Source organism: Zingiber officinale, chromosome 5A (genome assembly GCF_018446385.1).
Source record: "Zingiber officinale cultivar Zhangliang chromosome 5A, Zo_v1.1, whole genome shotgun sequence".
In the NCBI taxonomy this organism is placed as follows: Eukaryota; Viridiplantae; Streptophyta; class Magnoliopsida; order Zingiberales; family Zingiberaceae; genus Zingiber; species Zingiber officinale.
This window is the reverse complement of record NC_055994.1, coordinates 22,152,684-22,173,212: the sequence shown is the minus strand read 5'-3', so window position 1 is coordinate 22,173,212 and position 20,529 is coordinate 22,152,684.

Below are 20,529 nucleotides of genomic sequence, written 5' to 3'. Positions count from 1 at the left end.
GAATTTGTAACTGGTGCTAATGGTATGAGCTCTGCTTCCCCAGTGGATTTCCCACTTCGAAGTGTAATAGCACTGACGTTTCCTTTTGGGTTTGGCACTATTTGTGATGGTAATTGGCCCGATCCCTGTGACTGCAGTTGAGTGATACTTGTCGCCATCTGCCCAATTTGTCTCTCTAAGTTCTGCTGATTACTTGTCATTAACTGCATCTGTTGTATAAGCTCTTCCAGCTTTTGTGTGGTAAGTTCTGGTTTGGGCAATTGAAGTTGTGATGGACGGTAAGGGAGTTGAGGAAGTGATGGACACACTGTTGGCCTCTGGGATGAAGAAGATAGTTGCTGATATGGCTGCTGCTGATATGGATGCTGATATGGCTGCTGCTGATAATATGGCTGCTGCTGATATGGATTCCCATATTTCAAATTAGGGTGATCTCTCCATCCGGGATTATATGTAGTAGAAAAAGGATCGTATGGCTGTTTATTCCCAGATGGCTGTTGGTAAAATTGGGGTCGGGGCTGAAAGTTATTTGTTGCTGCCACGTGGTCGGAAACAAAAGAAATTCCCTCTTGCTGCAACAAAGGGCAAATGTCAGTAGTGTGAGATGAACAAAAACAAAGTCCACAAATCATTGCTGTTGGCTCTGCCTGGGTTGTGGGTTGCTGTGAATGGCTAAGTGCCAACTGCCTAAATGCTGAAGTCATCTCCTGTAACAAGCTATTCTTAATATCTTGAGCATCTAACTTAGTTAACTGGGCTCCATTTACTCCCTTAGTAGATGCTTGTCGATTCCCAAACTGTTGGGCATTGGCTGCCATAGTAGAAATGATCTCTCTTGCCTCTGCAGGTGTTTTATTCACCAACGCTCCCCCACTTGCTGCATCGATCATACATCTATCCATGGGCAGGAGTCCCTCATAGAAATACTGTATGAGCAAATGATCACTGATTTGATGATGGAGACAGCTAGAACATAACTTTTCAAAACGTTCCCAATACTCATACAATGTCTCCCCAGAAAGTTGCTGGACACTACAGATTGCTCACCTAATAGCTCCTGCTCATGAAGCAGGAAAGAATTTTTCCAAAAATGATCTTTTCATATCCACCCAACATGTAATCGTACCGGGAGTTCTAGAGTACAACCAATCCTTCGCTGCTCCTGCTAACGAAAATGGAAAAGCTCTCAGATAAATATCTTCCTCCCCAATACCGTGGGGTTTCATGGTAGAGCAGACTGCATGAAATTCCTGAAGGTGCCTAGAAGGGTCTTCACCAGATAATCCATTAAATTTAGGAAGGAGATGAATGAGCCCTGAACGTAGTTCAAAATCCACCTCCAACTCTGGATATTGAATGCACAATGAGTTATAAGAGACATCTGGTGCAGCCAACTCCCTAAGTGTTTGTTTGTTCTCCATGTTAAATTCAGTCACTGGGAAGCTACTTGTTGAAGTTGTTTTTGCTCTCTTCTGATTTCTCAACAAAATATGAAATGTCCTATCAATTTCTGAATCAAAATCTAGTAGTTCACTGATAGATGATCTGGTCATACATTTAGCTGCTGTTTCACCAAGTTAATAAATTCAACAACCAAAAATTGCAATGAATATATTGCAAATCTAAAAATTAACCAACACCGCAAGTTCCCCGGCAACGGCGCCAAAAATTGGTACTAAAATGTAAACCAATAATTAATGATCATGTCGTTGCAAGGTTCACACTCCAATACCAACTTAAATTCCGTCCCTACTGAAATTTTAATAGTATAGGTATAGCAAAAGACACGGATCGTTTCCCAGAGAAATTGCGATGGAAGCTAACTCTAAGATGAATTATTCAGGTTGGTTGAAATTCTTACCTTGCAAATTGAAATGCTCCTATACTTGGAAGACACGTAAGTCCACAGCTAATTAACAACTAGCAGACTACTTAAAGAAATGAATCTATTACTGATTTAAAGAAATAAAATCTGTCAACGAACATTTCCAACACACAAACAACTAAGTTCAAACGAAACTAATTAAGCCAAACTTAATGCAAACAAAACAATACCATAAATCTGATATAGGAGAAACTGATGAAGTAGCACTAGATGCAAACAAGAAAATAATAAAACAAAAATGACCAATTCCACCAGAATATGCCCGGAGATGAAGAAAACATCGTAGCAAGAGTCCGTCGGGGTCTCAATTGAAACTCCGAAGGCGGATGATAAGAGTGAGGTGTGTCAGAATCCTGAATCTAGAAACCCAGTTGCAATCCGAGCTCAGCCAGATCTGGTTAAACTCGAATATATGACGTCGGACGCAGAACTCCTCCTCGAATCCGTAGGAGGAGATGAATGATGGTGGAGTGAAGGACGCTTGCCGGTATGCCTTGATGAGGTGGTTCTTCCTTGAATCCGAGGAAGACGGTGGTGTGGAGGAGATGGAAGCGGCTGCTAGGGCTTCTGGTGTCGAAAAAGGTGCTCTATTAGTTGTTGTTGCAAGGTTTAATACCACCTTCCCAGCAACACATCTGACCACACACAAAACATGAGGCTTAAGCTGCATCCATCCATCCGTTGGTTACTTGTGTGACCAAACATCCCTCCACTTAATCCTTAGCTTCCTACATCATTCAATAACACCAAATTAGTACTAATACCATTAATTTAGCAGATATTTGCAACCAAGTAATAAACCAACCATATTTATGAAACCTGCCAAATACTTGCAAATATTCGCACGAACTAATTAAAACACCTAAAAGAATGATAAACATTTAATCACAAAATATGAGTTATCAAACACCCATTTACATCCTATAGTGTTACACCCAGGAGGTAAATCTACCAACTCCCAAGTGGCATTAGAGATAATAGAGTCCATTTCACTTTTAACGGCATCTTTCCAGTGTTTAGCTTCAGGAGAAGTCATAGCATCTCTATATGTCATAGGGTCACCTTCTATATTATAGGTGATAAAATCTTGGCCTAAATCCGTAGACACACGTTGCCTCTTGCTCCTTCTCAGTTCTGTATGCTCACTAGATTCATCTAGTCTAGAGTGACTTGAGGAAGGTGTACCTTCTACGGATAATGGGGCCTCTACGGAAGCAAGCATATCTCTAGTAGGAATACTAGATATAGACTGAGGTGTTCTCGTCTTCATAGGAAATATGTCCGAAAAAAATGTAGTATCACGAAGTTCTACAATAGTATTTGCATCTCTTCCAAAGATTTCAGATTTAATAATCAGAAACCTATATGCAATACTATTTTGAGCATAATCCAAGAAGATATCATCTACGGTCTTTGAACCAAGTTTTTTTCTTCTGTGTTCAGGTACTAGTACCTTTGCAAGGCACCTCCACACTTTAAGATATTTCAAACTTGTCCTCTGGCCTTTCCAAAACTCATATGGGCTTTTATCCCTAGACCTCATGGGGACTCTATTTAACACATGACATGCAGTGTATAGAGCTTCCCCCCACATGAAGTTGGGTAACCCAGAACTGCCTAACATGGAATTAATCATATCTTCAAGGGTTTGATTTTTTCGTTCTGCTATACCGTTGGATTGAGGACTATATGGAGCAGTTACCTCATGAAATATACCTGTATCTTGACAAAATTTTTGAAACAGGTTCGAGGTAAACTCTCCACCCCTATCAGACCTTAACCTCTTAACAGATTTATTTGTTTGATTCTCAGCTTCAGATTTAAAAATCATAAATTTATCTAAAGCTTCATCCTTGGTTTTCAGCAAATAAACATAATAATAACGAGAGTGATCATTAATGAAGGTGATGAAATACCTTTTATGATCTCTCGTTATTACACCGTTAAACTCACAACAGTCAGTATGGAACAATTCTAAAATATCAGAATTTCTCTCAACTGATTTGAAGGGTTTTCGGGTTTGTTTATATTGCACACAAACTTCACATTTTTTCTTATTATTTATAGCATGCTTAGGAATCATGTCTAGGTTCATCATCCTTTTCACGGTATTAAAATTGACATGTCCTAATCTGTCATGCCATATATCATAAGACTCAATGTTATATGAACAACCAATATCAGTAGTTTTATTTAAGGTAGCATTTTCTACATTGAGTTTAAATAAACCTTCATTAAGGTAACCTTTTCCAATAAAGGTTCCTAAATGTAATATTACAACTTTATTACATTTAAAGTTTAACTCATAACCAGCACGGACTAACTTTGACCTGCTAATCAAATTCCGACGGACCGCTGGAACATGATGCACCTCATGTAGTGATAGGACTTTTCCAGAGGTGAACCTCAGGTCAACTTGTCCTATCCCAAACACCCTAGCTGCAGAATGGTTCCCCATGGCCACGGAAGTACCTTCAATTACCTGATAAGTAAGGAAGGCAGAGCGATCAGCACAACAGTGCACATTAGCACCTGTATCAACTAACCATTCATTGGGTTGATAGATCAAATTTAGTTCAGGTTTGAAGGTAACAAACCTATCGCTGGTGCTGTCACTAGCAATCACAACATTTGCTTGTGCATTGGTGTTGGACATATTGCTCTGGTTCTTCTTCTTGGGGCAGAATTTGGCATAATGTCCAACTTGTCCACATGCCCAGCACGGCTTGGTTCAATTTTTCTTTTAAATTTTTGGTTTGGGTTTCATCTTGTTCTTCATTTTCTTATTTTTGAATTTTTTCTTGTCGGATGAGACTACTACGTTTGCCTTTGGAATAAAATCCATGGGCATTCTTTTATCATTATCTTTATGTTGTTTCTGATGTTCTTCTTCGATATTTAAGGCAATCATCAAATCTTCTACAGAGATTTTACCTCTTCTATGTTTAAGAGTCATGCCAAAATCTTCCCAACTCGGAGGCAATTTTTCGATGATAGATAAGACCTGAAATTTTTTGGGTAATGGCATATCTCCTTCAGCAAGACCATGAATTTGAACTTGGAATTCATGTGTCTGCTCAACCACAGATTTGCCTTCAACCATTTTGAAGTTTAGGAATTTTGCCACAGTGTACTTTTCTAAACCAGAATCTTCAGAATTGTATTTTTTATCCAAAGATTTCCATAGTTCTTTAGCCGAAGTCGTTGAACAATACACATCAAATAGTGCGTCTGAGAGGGCAGACAGAATCCTCCCATGGCAGAGATAATCCCTTTGCTTAAACCTCTGTAAGGCAGCATAAGCAGGTTCCTCTTCATTAGGTGAAGGAGGATCTGTTTCTATAACGGAGAATAGCCCTAGCGTAGTAAGCCAAAATTTCATCCATTGTTGCCAACATCTGAAGTTTTGCCCAAAGAATTTCTCGGGTATGGCACTAGCCTCATCAGACCACGTTATCCTATCATTCATCATGTTTATTAATGCTTACAATAAATTCTCTAAAATTGTTGTTTGAACTACAGTAGTAACTCAGTAATATAATTGCACCAAAACAGTAGCAAGCATGCAATAATCAGATAAATGAAAGAGTAAGGTTGAGAAATTGGTATCTCCGGTTGAAGCGCCAGCGTGCCGACTGTTTTTAGAGAATTTATTGTCGCCCACGGTGCAGAGACTCTCCGGAAAAATTCTCCCAAGATCCGACAACCACTCGCGTCGTTCGTAGGTGCACTCCAAGACGAACGACACACTCGAACTCAACAACTCAACCTCAGATCGCGTAGAACCAAGCCTCAGAACAAAGGGAAAAGAAGAAGAAGCACGCACTAGAGAGGGAAGAAGAGAGCATAATGCTTTGGGTGTGTTGAACAAGGAATAGAGGAAGTGTATTTATACACTTGAAGCAGTGCAAGAAACAATGCGTGCGTCGCTTCTGCTTCCTCACGCGTGGGTGAGCTGCTTTGCTTCCTCATGCGGGGTGCGCTGCTTCGCTTCCTCAACCGAGCAGGTGTCGTCGCACTGCTTCGATTCCTCACGCGAACAGAACCGGACCACCAGGTGCGAAGGACAGAACTAAACCGGACCAACAAAAATAAACCAGGTCGCCAAACCAGACTGCCAAAAACAAACCAGGCTGCTCGCAAACGTGAGGCCCATGAGCTGGGGATTTGCACCCCCCCCCCCTGCGCGCGATGATTGCGTGCGTCGCGCCCGGTTTATGGATTTCCGGCTTAAACCCCCCGAAACCACCTGATTTGGGCTTGGCCCACGCATGCGTGTAGGTCCCCTTAACTTTGCTAAGCTAGCATGGAAGGGTTTCATATATAAGGACTTCCAAGCTTTTTAGCTTAGCAATGTGGGACTAAACAAAAGGAATTGAATTAAAACCCAACAGCTTTACCTTTAGGTCTTCATCCATTTGCCTCTAAATTCTTGTCTCTTGGTCTTCATGTTGAATTATAAAGTGATGTTCTTAGGAGACTAAGTTAATCTAATCTATTGCGTGTTAAATGGTTTATTTTATAATTTGGAAGTCTAATCATTGATAGTTTTGTCTGAGTCTTTAGGCGTTTAGAACGTGTCGTGTGTGATCCTATTTTATAGGATCTGGTGTGATCCTAATCCTCTTTTATAGGGGTTGTGATAGGTTGAAGAATTTTGATGTAAAACCTATATATAGGCTTTTTCCTTCTCGTTAGAGTGTGAGAGAGTTTTCTTGTATTCCATCTTTCAAATAATTATTGTTGATAATTTCTTCATGTTATTCTTCATATAAAGAGTTTTCTTCACGGTTAGTCATTTCGATTCTCTTAGAGTGACAAGGTTTTTATCTTGTCGGTTCTGTTTTTTTCTTTACATGGTATCAGAGCCAAGTTATTTTCGTGAAGAAGGTTATTGCTCTCTCGATATGGAAGGCACTGGTCGTGTAGCGAGACTTGGTTTGGAATTATTGAATCAGTCCAACTATTGAATATGAAAGACATGTATGGAGTCATATCTTGTCGGTGAAGATTTGTGGGATGTCGTTTCCACTAATGGAGTTGTCGCTCAGGCAAATATCACCGAGAATGCAGAAGCGTTTAAGAAATGGAAGCAACAAAATGCTAAGGCAGAATTTGTTTTGAAGAGAACCATTTCTCATGGAATATTTGAGCATGTAATCGGATGTGAGTCTGCCCGTGAAATTTGACAAACTCTCGATCGGTTGTTCAATAAAAGGAATGAGGCTTGATTGCAAATGCTCAAAAATGAGTCAACGGCTGCAAAGCAAGATGGTATCTCTATTTCTGAATATTTTCTCAAAGTAAAAAATTTATGTTCAGAAATTTCTCTTCTAAATCCTGAAGAACGAATCTCGGAAGCAAGAAAGAAGCGATATATTATTCATGGTCTTCAACATGAGTATACTCCATTTATCACTTCAATTCAAGGATGGGCTCAACAACCATCACTAGAAGAACTTGAAAATCTGCTCTCATCACAAGAATCGTTGGTCAAATAAATGGCTACAATGAATATTAAGGAGGAGTCAAAGAGTGTCTTGTTTGTTAAAAAAGGGAATTTTTATAAAGGAAAAAAGTAAGATAGAAGAAGGTACTCCAGATCATTCAAATGCACCTAAGAAGACGTTCAAATGTTACAGGTGCGGCAAGCTTGTGTTGGTTAGTCCTAGGAAGATCATACCGGTTCCACTGTACAAAAAATTTGTACAAGTGTCGAACCTTTCCTAAATAACCTATTATGGTCTTTAGAAGTTAAATTAGGAATCGCAAACGGAACTTAACATTATTGATTCCAAATTTAACTTATCTGTTCTTAATAGTTTAGACTTGGATCGCAAGCGGAACTTAACACTATTGATCCAAATTCACCTATGTTATAAATTCAATTAAATATTAATTTTTAAAATTGGCTTCCAGGTTAAATATGGTGAGGCACTGGCCTTCTTGGATATGGGAGCAACCACCACTTCCTAGACAAAGCCTTTTAAGGAAAGCTAATATTTAATTTCCTTATATAACTCTAGGTTTAACCAAAAAGAACAATCGAATCACAAATTTGAAAAATAATAAAAAAAACACAACTTCGAAACAAATCCGAAAAACTAGAATCTAATGTCTCTTGTGTTTGGAATTCATACAAAGAAAAATAACTAGCATGATGCGGAAGAAAATTACTAGTTATACCTTCTCTTTGTATGCTAATGACCTCGAGATCTTCTGCCGTATTCCTTGCCTCGCCTTGGACGTCGTGTGGGTGACGATCCTCCAAGATGAACACCACCCAAAATCTTTCTTCTCCTTCTCTATGTTTCGGCCACCACCACCTTAAGGGAACAAGAGAGCAAAGGGAAAAGAAGAGGAGAGAGGGTCGGCCACAAGAGGAGCACCAACAAGAGAATAAGAATTGTTATCTCATGAGGCCTCTCCTCCCCTTGTTTTATATTACTTGCCCAAGGCAAATAAGGAAAGACTTTTTATAAAAATTAAAATCTTCCTCTTATTTTTCCTTTTCCCTTTTTATTTTTCCTTTTCTTTCCTCTTGATTGAATCAATCACCAAATCAATGATTGGATGATCTTTGATTGGTCGGCCCCTTGCTTGGGCACCAAGCAAGGGTGGCCGGCCACTTAAAAAGGAAGGAAATACTTTTGTAAAAATTTTATAAGCAAAGAAGAAAATCTCTTATAAAATTTTACAAGCTCTCTTTTTAATTTCCCAATGTGGATGTTAAAAAAAAGAAAGTTTTAAAAAATTAAAACCAAGTTTTAAAATTTAAAACTTCTCTTCTAAAATTTCCTTTTTTAACATGGTTACAAAAATAAAAAAATTTAATTTTAAAACTTCTCTTCCTTTTTTCTAAAAACCATGAGGATGGTTAAAAAATGAAAGTTTTAAAACTTTTAAACTTTCTATTAAACCATGTGGCCTAATTCAAATAAGGAAAGTTTTATATTTTAAAAACTCTCTTTTAAAACTTGTAGTTTTCTACAAAGAGAAGATTTTAAAAATTCAAAACACCCCTCCTTATTTAACATATTATGGCTGACCCCTCTTTGCCTGGACACTAAGCAAAGGGTCGGCCCCTTTGTGAAGGAGATTGGTCGGCCCCTTTGGCTTGGTCACCAAGCCATAGGCCGGCCTCTTCTTGGACACCAAGAAGGGTTTTATATGGGTGGAATTGAGGCTTTAATAAGGCTACGACAGGGACCTAGAGGAGAAATTGGTTTTGGCCTTCCGATGAGCTTGAGTATCCCGTATTCTCCCCGAACACACAACTCAAGTTCATCAATAATAACTCATTCCACTAGAGAGTTATTATTGCACTACCGCACTAATCCCAAATTATATTATGAACTCCTTCATATATGAGTGTGTTAGTCTCCCTGTGTTTAAGATAACGAATGCCCACTAATTAAGTAAGTCACTTACAACTTCACTTAATTAATATCTAGCTCCAAGAGTAGTACCACTCAACTTCATTGTCATGTTGGACTAAGTCCACCTGCAGGGTTTAACATGACAATCCTTATGATCTCCTCTTGGGGACATTCTCAACCTAGATAACTAGGACACAGTTTCCTTCTATAATCAACAACACACACTATAAGTAATATCATTTCCCAACTTATCGGGTCTATTGATTTATCGAGCTAAATCTCACCCTTTGATAAGTTAAAGAAATAAATACTAAATATATGTGTTTGTTATTATATTAGGATTAAGAGCACACACTTCCATAATAACTAAGGTCTAGTTCTTTTATTAAGTCAGTATAAAAAGAACTTACCTAAAATGGTCTTACTCAATATACTTAGAGTGTACTAGTGTAATTTATTAGTCAAGATAAACTAATACCTAATTACACTATGACTATTCCAATGGTTTGTTCCTTTCCATCTTAGTCGTGAGCAACTGTTTATAATTTATAAAGAACTGATAACATGATCTTCTGTGAGTGACACCACACACCATGTTATCTACAATATAAATTAATTGAACAACTACACTTAACAAATAAAATGTAGACATTTGACAAATGTGATTCTTTTATTTCAAAAATAAATGTTTATAAAAGCAAGGCTTTTAGTATACACTCTAACAGCTTGGTCATATTAGAAAGGATTGTCGAGTTAAATTGAAATCAGAAAACTATGCAAAGTTGGTCGATGTGGCCAAAGAATCTGAAAAAGAAGATGATTGGAAGAATTGTTTCCTTACTGATATTGTTGATACTCAACGGAAAACATGCTTAATAGTAGAAGGAACTTCTCACACAAAGCATCCACCCAAAAATGAATGGATTGTAGATTCTGGTTGTGGTCATCATCTTACCGGAGACGAATCAACTTTTTCATATTCTCAATTACATGATAGTGGCAGGCGTATTATCACCGCTGATAATACAATTCATAAAATTCAAAAAGAAGGCACCGTTGTTATTGACAACAATCGTGGAGAATCAATTACACTAAAAAGTGTATATCATGTGCCGAGGATACAAAAGAATCTTTTTTCTGTTGCAAATGCAGTGGATGCTGGAAACTTCGTGCTCTTCGGACCGCGAGATGTGAAGTTTGTTTAGAACGTTAAAGAAATTAAAGCAAACATTGGTCACACTGGTACGTGTGTAAATGATTTATTTATTCTATCTGCATCAAATTCATACATTGAAAAGATGAGTAGCAATGATAATTCCTCCTTGTGGCATGCAAGACTTGGTCATCTAAACATGACTAAGTTGTAGGTTATGATTCAGAGGAAATTAGGTGATTGTTTGCTTGATCTATCAAAGGTTGAGGATGGAAAAATTTGTGAAGGCTGTCAGTTTGGAACGTTAAAGAAATTAAAGCAAACATTGGTCCCACTGGTACGTGTGTAAATGATTTATTTATTCTATCTGCATCAAATTCATACATTGAAAAGATGAGTAGCAATGATAATTCCTCCTTGTGGCATGCAAGACTTGGTCATATAAACATGACTAAGTTGTAGGTTATGATTCAGAGGAAATTAGGTGATGGTTTGCTTGATCTATCAAAGGTTGAGGATGGCAAAATTTGTGAAGGCTGTCAGTTTGGAAAGGCACATAAACTTCCTTTTGAGAGCTCAAATTCACGATGCACAATTCTCCTGGAACAAATCCATAGTGATTTGATGGGTCACTGTTTGTGGATTACTATACGCGGTTCACATGGGTTTATTTTGTGAAACACAAATCAGAGGTATTCTCAAGATTTCTGGAATTCAAAGAAACTGTGGAAGGAGAATTGTGTAGAAAAATCAAAATTTTGCGGACAGATAATGGAGGAGAATCCTGTTCAAATGAATTCTTCTCATTTTGCTGAAATAATGGCATTAAAAGAGAAATGTCTTGTCCAGAGACGCCACAATAAAATGGCGTTGCTGAAAGAAAAATTAGACATCTTGTGGAGACTTGCAAATGTTGGCTGCATGCGAAGAATTTATCCAAGGAGTTATGGGCAAAAGGTATGAAGTGTGCAGCTTATGTTATTAACCAGGTGCCACTCAGTCCAACCAATAATAAGGCACCTTATGAATTGCTCTTCGGTGTTAAACCAAACGTGAAGTATTTTCGAGTCTTTGGTTCAATCTGTTACGTTCATGTGTCTAAGTCTCAAAGGAGTAAGTTGGAAGCCAAAGCACTTAAATGTATTTTCGTCGATTATGATGAACAAAGAAAAGGCTAGCGGTGTATGGATCCTACGACTAACAAATGTGTTATTTCTCGCGATGTTATCTTTGATGAGATTTCTGTCCATGACTCTACAGATGTCTATAAGGAAGAAAATGATATAGTAACTTTGCCATTATCCCATAGCTCAGAAAATGTATCCGAAGAAAATCAAGGAGAAAGGGAGAACTTGCGTTCTATTCAAAACGATGATTCTCAGGAGGAAACAATCAGCCAACGCCCGAGACGAAATATTGTGCGACCGTCTTGTTATAGAGATGATAATTTTGTCATAAATTTTTCTTGCTTCTTTGCTAATCCTATTGATGATGACGAACCTTCTTCTTATAATGAAGATAAAGGAGTAAAAGAATGGGAAGCTGCCATGAAAGAAGAAATGGATGCATTGCAGAAAAATCAGACGTGGGACTTGGTTCCTAAACCCCCTAAAGTGCAACCAGTTTCATGTAAATGGGTCTTTCGAATAAAGAGGAAGGATGATGGGAGCATAGATCGATTCAAAGCAAGGCTAGTAGCTCGAGGTTTCTCTCAAAAGTATGGGGAAGATTATGTAGAAACATTTAGCCCCGTGGCAAAAATAACTTCGGTACGTATTGTTCTAGCATTAGCAGCCAACCTGGGTTGGAAATTGTGGCAGTTGAATGTTAAAAATGCTTTATTATATGGAGAGCTTGATAGAAATATTTATATGGATCAACCACTTGGATTTGTGTCCAAGTATCATCCGGATTTTGTGTGTAAGTTGAAGAAGGCCCTCTACGGATTAAAGCAAGCTCCATGTGCATGGTATGGAAAAATTGCAGAATATTTAAGATTCTATGAATATGCAGCTTCTGAAGCAGATTCAAGTCTCTTTATCAAGAAACCTCAAGGACTCATAGTGATTATTCTGTTGTATGTGGATGACATAATTCTAATAGGTAGCAATTATGCAGAGGTCACTCGTCTTCAAGAAGAACTTTCATTGTGGTTTGATATGAAGAAACTTGGGGAGCTCAAAAATTTTCTTGGGTTGCAAATTGAAAATCTGGAACAGGAAATTTGTGTGTCTCGGTTCAACTATTCTAAATGGCTCATTGAGAAATTTGGATTGATTGATGGAAAGAAACGGTTTACACCACTTGATGTGAGTGCAAGACTTCGTCGTGATGAAGGAACATGTTTATCGGACCCTCGTCCCTTTCGTGCACTTGTGGGAAGTCTTATTTATTTGACAATAACAAGGCCAGATATTGCCTTCTCCGTCGGTATGGTTAGTCGATATATGCAAGAGCCACGGAAGCCACACTTTGAAGAGGCAAAGAAGATCCTAAAGTATGTTAACTCTTCTCTTAACCCGGGTCTATTTTATAAGAAGGGTGTAGAGTTTTCCTTGCAAGGATTTGCATATGCTGATTTTGGTGGAGACTTGGATGATCGGAGATCAACTTCTGGTTTTGTATTTATGTGTGGAACTACAAGTATATCATGGTGTAGCAAAAAGCAAGGCTTGGTATCTCTATCCACGACTGAAACAGAATACAAAGCATATGCTCATGCCACTCAAGAGTGTATATGGCTTCGTAGACTCTTTGAAGATTTGCACATAACCATTGATCAACCTATTCCTATTCATGGAGATAATCTAAGTGCAATCAAGCTTACTTCTAATCCTGTCTTCCATGCAAGGACAAAACATATTGAACTTGAGCATCATTTCATTCGTGAGAAAGTGCTCAATGGCATTATTGATATAATTGCAGTTAAAAGTGAAGATAATATTGCCGACATTTTTACAAAATCACTTTCGAATGGTGCATTCGAAGATCTGCGATCAAAGCTCGGATTAGTTATGAGAACATCATTTTAAGGGGGAGTGTTGAATTATAAAGTGTTCTTAGAAGACTAAGTTAATCTAGTCTATTGCGTGTTAAATGGTTTATTTTATAATTTGGAAGTCTAATCATTGATAATTTTGTCTGAGTCTTTAGGCGTTTAGAATGTGACGTGTGTGATCCTATTTTATAGGATCTGGTGTGATTCTAATCCTATTTTATAGGATCTGTGATAGGTTGAAGAATTTTGATGTAAAGCCTATATATAGGCTTTTTCCTTTTCGTTAGAGTGTGAGAGAGTTTTCTTGTATTCCATCTTTCAAATAATTATTATTGATAATTTCTTCACGTTATTCTTCATATCAAGAGTTTTCTTCACGGTTAGTCATTTCGATTCGCTTGGAGTGACAAGGTTTTTATCTTGTTGGTTCTGTTTGTTTCTTTACACTTCATCCATCTATCTAGAAGTCTCATGTTTGTGTCTTCACATCTGCTAAGATCTCTTGCATTTCTGTCAATATTTGTTGAACTTCTTCATTTGCTAAGATCTTTTAAATTTCTTGCAACACCTATAAACTTTTCCATCTACCAAAACCTTTAAGACTTTTGTCGATATATTTTCAACTTCTCTATTTGCCAAAACCTCTTAAACCTCGGTCAATTCTTATTGAACTTCTCTAACTTTCCATTTCAATACTTATTGAGTTATCACTGTACTTGTAGTTATCTGTCAAATTTCTACGCTTGTACATTAGTCAAACATATTAGAAATAAAAGATAAAATCCAACTTAAAACACTTTGTCAATTACATCCAAATAATCTATTGAAACTCAATTACTTAGGTATGATTGCACCAACAACTATAACATGTGAAAAAAAGTATTGACTCTAAAATGGTGGCAACTTTGAATAAAGATAATGTAGAGACTGAAGCGGAGACCTAGCCCTTTCCGATATTGCATGAGATGATGGGGATGATAACAAATTCAATGACAATACAAGCAACACTGAAATTGTGAAGATGAGTCAAAACACACATTAGACCCTACTTGAGGCTATTACAAAGAAGATAAACTCTTGGCCAAAACACACATTATCATATGTGGGGCGGCTTGAATTGGTGAGATCGGTGCTACAAGATATGGAATGTTATTAGCTTTCTTTGCTTCCTATACCTGAAGGAGTTATTGAAAAAATTAAAGTAATATGTCGGATGTTTGTATGGTCTACTAAGTTCCTTCCAATTGCATGGTACACTTTTTGTCTCCCTAAGTATGATGGTGGATATGACCTCCGAGATCTAAGTGCGTGGAATGAAGCTCTTTTAAGCAAAACCCTTTGGGAAATCCAATCAAAGACGGACTCACTTTGGGTAAAATGAGTTCATCATCACTATGTCAAAGGGGCTGATTTTTGGCAATGGAAGACTAAGGCTTCGGATTCGCCACTTATCAAGAGACTTGTACAAATTCGGGACAAGATTCAAGTCGCTATGAATGGAAATGGGGCAGCAAATACGATGTTGATTGAGTGGTTTGCGGTGAGGAAAAAAGGGGTAGCAAATGCCTATGATTTCTTTAGATCGAGAGGGGCTTCAGTGACTTTGGGATCCTTGATTTGGAGGCCAGAAATTTTACCAAAGCATTGATTCATTGTTTGGCTACTTGTACATGGAAAGTTACGAATTGCGGATAGGATGCTCTATGAACCAAACCAGGAGTGTATGCTTTGTCGACAACAAGATGAGTCAAATGAGCATTTGTTCTTTGAATGCCCCATAACGTGTGAGCTATGGAGGAAGGTAAAGCCTTGGTTGGGGCTTCAACATGATTTCAGATCAGTAGGGGAGTTGTTGCAAGTTTTCAGACAACATTATAAAGGAGGCAATCACAAAACGAAGGCTCGCTACCTTAGCATTTCCAGTATGATTTATACTCTATGGGAAGCCCGCAATATATGAGGGGATAGCTCCTAATGTTGGGAGTGTTAGATTATATATTTATTTGTTTATAGCTTTTAAATTTGGGCATTTTCCTTTTTTTTATAGAGTTTAGGGTTTCTTAACTTAACTATATAAGACCTTATACTTTGTAGCAATTTCAAGATCTAATAAGATGATTAGTTTTTTCCTTCTCTTAATTTCTACATGGTATCAGAGCGGTTCTCTTTCTCTAACCTAATTTTTTCTACCGCCCCCTATTATTCCTTCATGTTGTCATTGCCGTCTCCTACTGCTACTATTGATTTCGACGCTGACATCTATTTTCTATCCTACTACAATTGATTTCAGCGCCAACATCTATTTTCTGCCGATTTCTACGCCGACATCCTGTCCTACCGATTTCGGCGCCAATATTATTTTCTGCTAATTTCGGCGCCAACACTATTTTCTACCAATTTCGGCACTGATGTCCTGTGCTATCAATTTCGACGCTGACACTCTTTTCTACTGATTTCGGTGTCGAAGCCCTATGTTGCTGATTTCGGCACTAACGTCCTTTTCTATTGATTTTGACACTGACGCCCTGTGCTACTGATTTCTACATTTGACATCCTTTTCTGCCTCAGATTCTTTGTGTGACCACGGGTCATCTTGACATCAGTTTTTGCGGATCATACAAATGTGTATCCTTACAGTCTGGTTATTCTGAGAACTATTCATTCTATCATCATGCCTAGTCGTGCAGATGCTTCATGGAAATCTGATTCATATATGTTTGAGCAGTTTCAACAGTTCCTTGTTTCACAGCCCTCTGTCATATCAGTTTTCTCTCATATAGGTTTGTCATCGTCTGATATTTCAGGTATATCTTCATCCTTGTGGATTTTGGACTCTGGTGCCTCCCATCATATGTCATCCAATTTGTCATTTTTTATTTCTTTTTCTCCCAGTTCATCTATATCTATTGTGGCTGCTGATGGTACTCCTATGTCATTAGTAGGTGTTGATTCAATTATTACATCTTCTTTATCTCTTACTAATGTTTATTATATTCCGAGTCTTACTTTAAATCTTGTTTCTATTAGTCAATTATGTGAGTCTGAATACCTAGTTTCTTTTTCTTCATCCAATTGTTATGTTCAGGATCCGCAATCTCAGTGGTTGATTGGGGCAGGTCATAAGAAAGGAGGACTCTATGTTTTAGATCAACTCAAATTACTAGAAGTTGTAGCTTCGAGTGTAGATTTATCATCTTTTCATCTGAGTCATTCATCTTCTGATTTTTATTTGTGGCACTCTCGCTTAGGTAATGTTTCAGCGCCTCGTTTGTAGTTTTTAGCTTCTACAGGAGCATTAGGACCTTTAAAAAGTTCTGATATTTCTGATTGTAGTAGTTGTAAACTGGCCAAATTTTACGCCTTATCATTTTCTAAAAGTCTTTCTTTTTCTTCTGCTCCATTTGATCTTATTCATTCTGATGTGTGTGGACCCTCTCCTATTCCTACATAAGGGGGGGCAAGGTATTATATTTCGTTTATTGATGATTACACTCGTTACTCTTGGGTCTATCTTATGAAACACAGGTCTGATTATCTTACAATTTTCAACAACTTTAGAGCTCTTGTAAAAACTCAACATTCTAGTGTCATAAAGTGTTTTCGTTGTGATTTGGGGGGTGAATACACTTCGAATCAATTTTCATATTTACTTGCTTCTGATGGTACTATTCATCAAACCTCGTGTACAGATACTCCTGAACAAAATGGCGTGGCTGAACGGAAACATATACATCTTGTTGAAATATCCCGTTCATTTTTATTGTCTGTCAGTGTTCCTATTGCCTTTTGGGGAAGCAATCCTTACTGCTGCTCGTATCATTAATAGAATTCCAACCTCACATAATTCAGGGTTGTCACCTTTTGAAAAATTGTATGGGTATGCTCCTGTCTATTCCTCTTTGCGTGTTTTCGGTTGTACTTGTTTTGTCCTTCATCCACATACAAAGCTTAATAAGTTAGCCTCTCGGTCTGCTCTTTGTGTCTTTTTGGGTTATGGTATTAGTCAAAAAGGATATCGTTGCTTTGATCCCGTTAATCAAAAATTGTATGTCTCTTGTCATGTTGTATTTCTTGAGCATATTCCATTCTTTTTTATTCCGGCTAGTTCGCATAATATGACAAAGTCATATCTGCTTTGTATTGATCCTTTCAATACCAATACTGAGGAAGATTCATCCACAAATCCTACTAGTAGTTCAACTGAATCTAGTACTTTGGTTCCTGAGATATCCGCTCCACATGTTCCTCCTTCTGCCACTACCCAATTATCTCCTAAGGTTGCGGATGATCCTTCTCTCCACCATCGTCAATCCACTCGTGTTCGTAAGTCTACTAAACTACCAGATTGTGCGTACTCTTGTTATTCTCGTTCTTTTGCTTCATTTGTTACATCTATTCATTGTCTTTCTGAGCCTGAATCCTATAGAGAAGCTGTTTGTAACCCACTTTGGCAGTGCTATGATTGAGGAACTAACTGCTTTGCATCAGAGTCATACATGGGATTTGGTTCCATTGCCACCAGGAAAACATACTATTGGTTCTCGTTGGGTATATAAGATCAAAACTAAATCTGATGGATCTATCGAACGATACAAAGCTCGTCTTGTTGCTAAATGTTATTCTCAGGAGTATGGCATGGATTATGAAGAAACATTTGCTCCCGTTGCAAAAATGGCAACTGTTCGTACTCTGATTGTTGTTGCTTCTGTTTGTCGATGGAGAATATCTCAGATGGATGTCAAGAATGCATTTCTAAATGGTGATCTTCATGAAGAAGTTTATATGACACCTCCTCCTGGTATTTCACACAAACCTAGTGAAGTTTGCAGGCTTTGTAAAGCGCTTTATGGTCTCAAACAAGCACTTCGTGCTTGGTTTGAGAAGTTCTCTACAGCAATTACTTCGTTTGATTTTCATCCTAGTAATCATGATTCAGCATTCTTTGTCAGATGTACGAGTGCAAGTCGTATTCTTTTATCATTATATGTTGATGACATGATTATTACTGGTGATGATTTTGATGGAATTGCTTCCTTGAAGTCTGAGTTGGCTCATTATTTTGCTATGAAAGACTTGGGTATACTACGCTACTTTCTGGGCATTGAGGTTGCTTATTCCCCGAAAGGTTATCTTTTATCTTAGTCAAAGTATATATCTGATTTGTTTGAGCGTGCTCGTCTTACTGATAATAGAGTTGTTGATACTCCTATTGAGACTAATGCTCGATATTCTCCATCTAATGGCTCACCTTTGCCGGATCCTACTTTGTACATAACTATTGTTGAAAGTTTGGTTTATCTCACATTGACTCGTCCAGATATTGCGTATGTTGTTCATGTGGTTAGTTAATTTGTCGCTGCACCAACTACGGTTCATTGGGCTACTGTCATTCGTATTCTCAGGTATCTTCGGGGCACTCAATTTCAAAGCTTTTTATTTCCTTCTACTTCATCTCTTGAGCTGCGTGCATACTCTGATGCGGATTGGGTTGGTGATCCCACGGATCGCAAATCTACCACTGGCTTCTGCATTTTTCTTGGTGATTCTCTCATTTCTTGGAAGAGTAAAAAGCAAGATATTATTTCTAGATCTTCCACAGAAGTTGAGTATCGTGCCATGGCATCAACTACTTGTGAGATAGTTTGGTTGCATTGGTTGCTTGTGGATATGGGTGTCTCTCTTCATCAACCTACTCCGTTATATTGTGATAATCAGAGTGCTATTCAAATTACACGCAATTCAGTTTTTCATGAGCGGACGAAACATATTGAAATTGATTGTCATATTATTCGTCACCATCTTCAGATTGGCACCATCACATTGCCTTTTGTTCCTTCAAAGCTATAGATTGCTAATATATTTACTAAGGCGCATTCCACTTCATGTTTTCATTTCTTATCTGACAAACTCTCAATGCTTCTAGCTGTAGCATCGTGAGTTTGAGGGGGGATGTTAGATTATATATTTATTTGTTTATAGCTTTTAGGGCAATTTTGATTTTTCCTTTTTTTATAGAGTTTAGGGTTTCTTAACTTAACTATATAAGACTTTATACTTTGTATCAATTTCAAGATCTAATAAGATGGTTAGTTTTTTCCTTCTCTTAATTTCTGCAGGGAGGATGTTTCGCAAAATTCAAATCCATGTCCATCGTTTTGTGGACTTATGTAGAAATTGAAGTGATTCACCTCACAAAAGCATAGATGGAACAAATTATAAGAATGGTGCAGATAGTGTTGATATTATTTCATCGGCGAATCAATTTCATCGGCGAAAGGAGAATGATTTACAATTTAATGTTTGATTTCATCGACGAATGGAGCAAATATTAATTCGGTGACACAAGGGAGGCTTGAGTAGATTTTACATCAGTGGTGTTGGGGGCACATGCATGCTTGGACAATTTTTAACGTTGGTGGCACATGATGATTGGTTTGATAGATTTTTGTTGCAGGTCTTTGTATTTGTCTTTTGATTTTGTATGTGAGGCTTGGGAGAGGATGGTGAATAGATCCTCCATAATTGATCTATCTAGTCCGCAACAAACAGCTTGTTGTAAAGACAGTGCCAAATCCGTTGATGGTTGGGATTTTGCCAAAAAGCCCAAGAGGGTGAATAGATTCGCCATAATGATCTATCTAGTCCGCAGCAAATGACTCGCGGTAAGGACGGCGCTAAATCCGTTGATGGCTGGGGCTTTGCTAAAAAGCTTAAGAGGGTTCATAGATCCACCATAAGGATCTATCTAGTCCGCAACAAACGGCTCGCGGTAAAGACACGACAAATCCGTTTATAGCTGACCACTTGCTAAAAGTGGAGTGACGATCTATGACAGGATGCTTTGCAAGTGCTATTCGATTTTTGATGAGGTTTGTGGGCCACTGATTGGATGGTGTTTGAAGGTATAATGTTGATTGAAAATGAAGGAAACGGAAGATACAATGCTAATGTTGCTGTTTTTGAGCTCACTGTGCTTGCTTTCCAAAGATTGCATTTGGATTTGGCTTGCATTCATGGCTTTTGCTTGCTGTCCGAACTTTGCTTGTGGCTTTGGCTTGCATCCGTGCATGGCTTGGTAACTACATGGTGCTTGATTTTGTAGTTTTTCTTGATA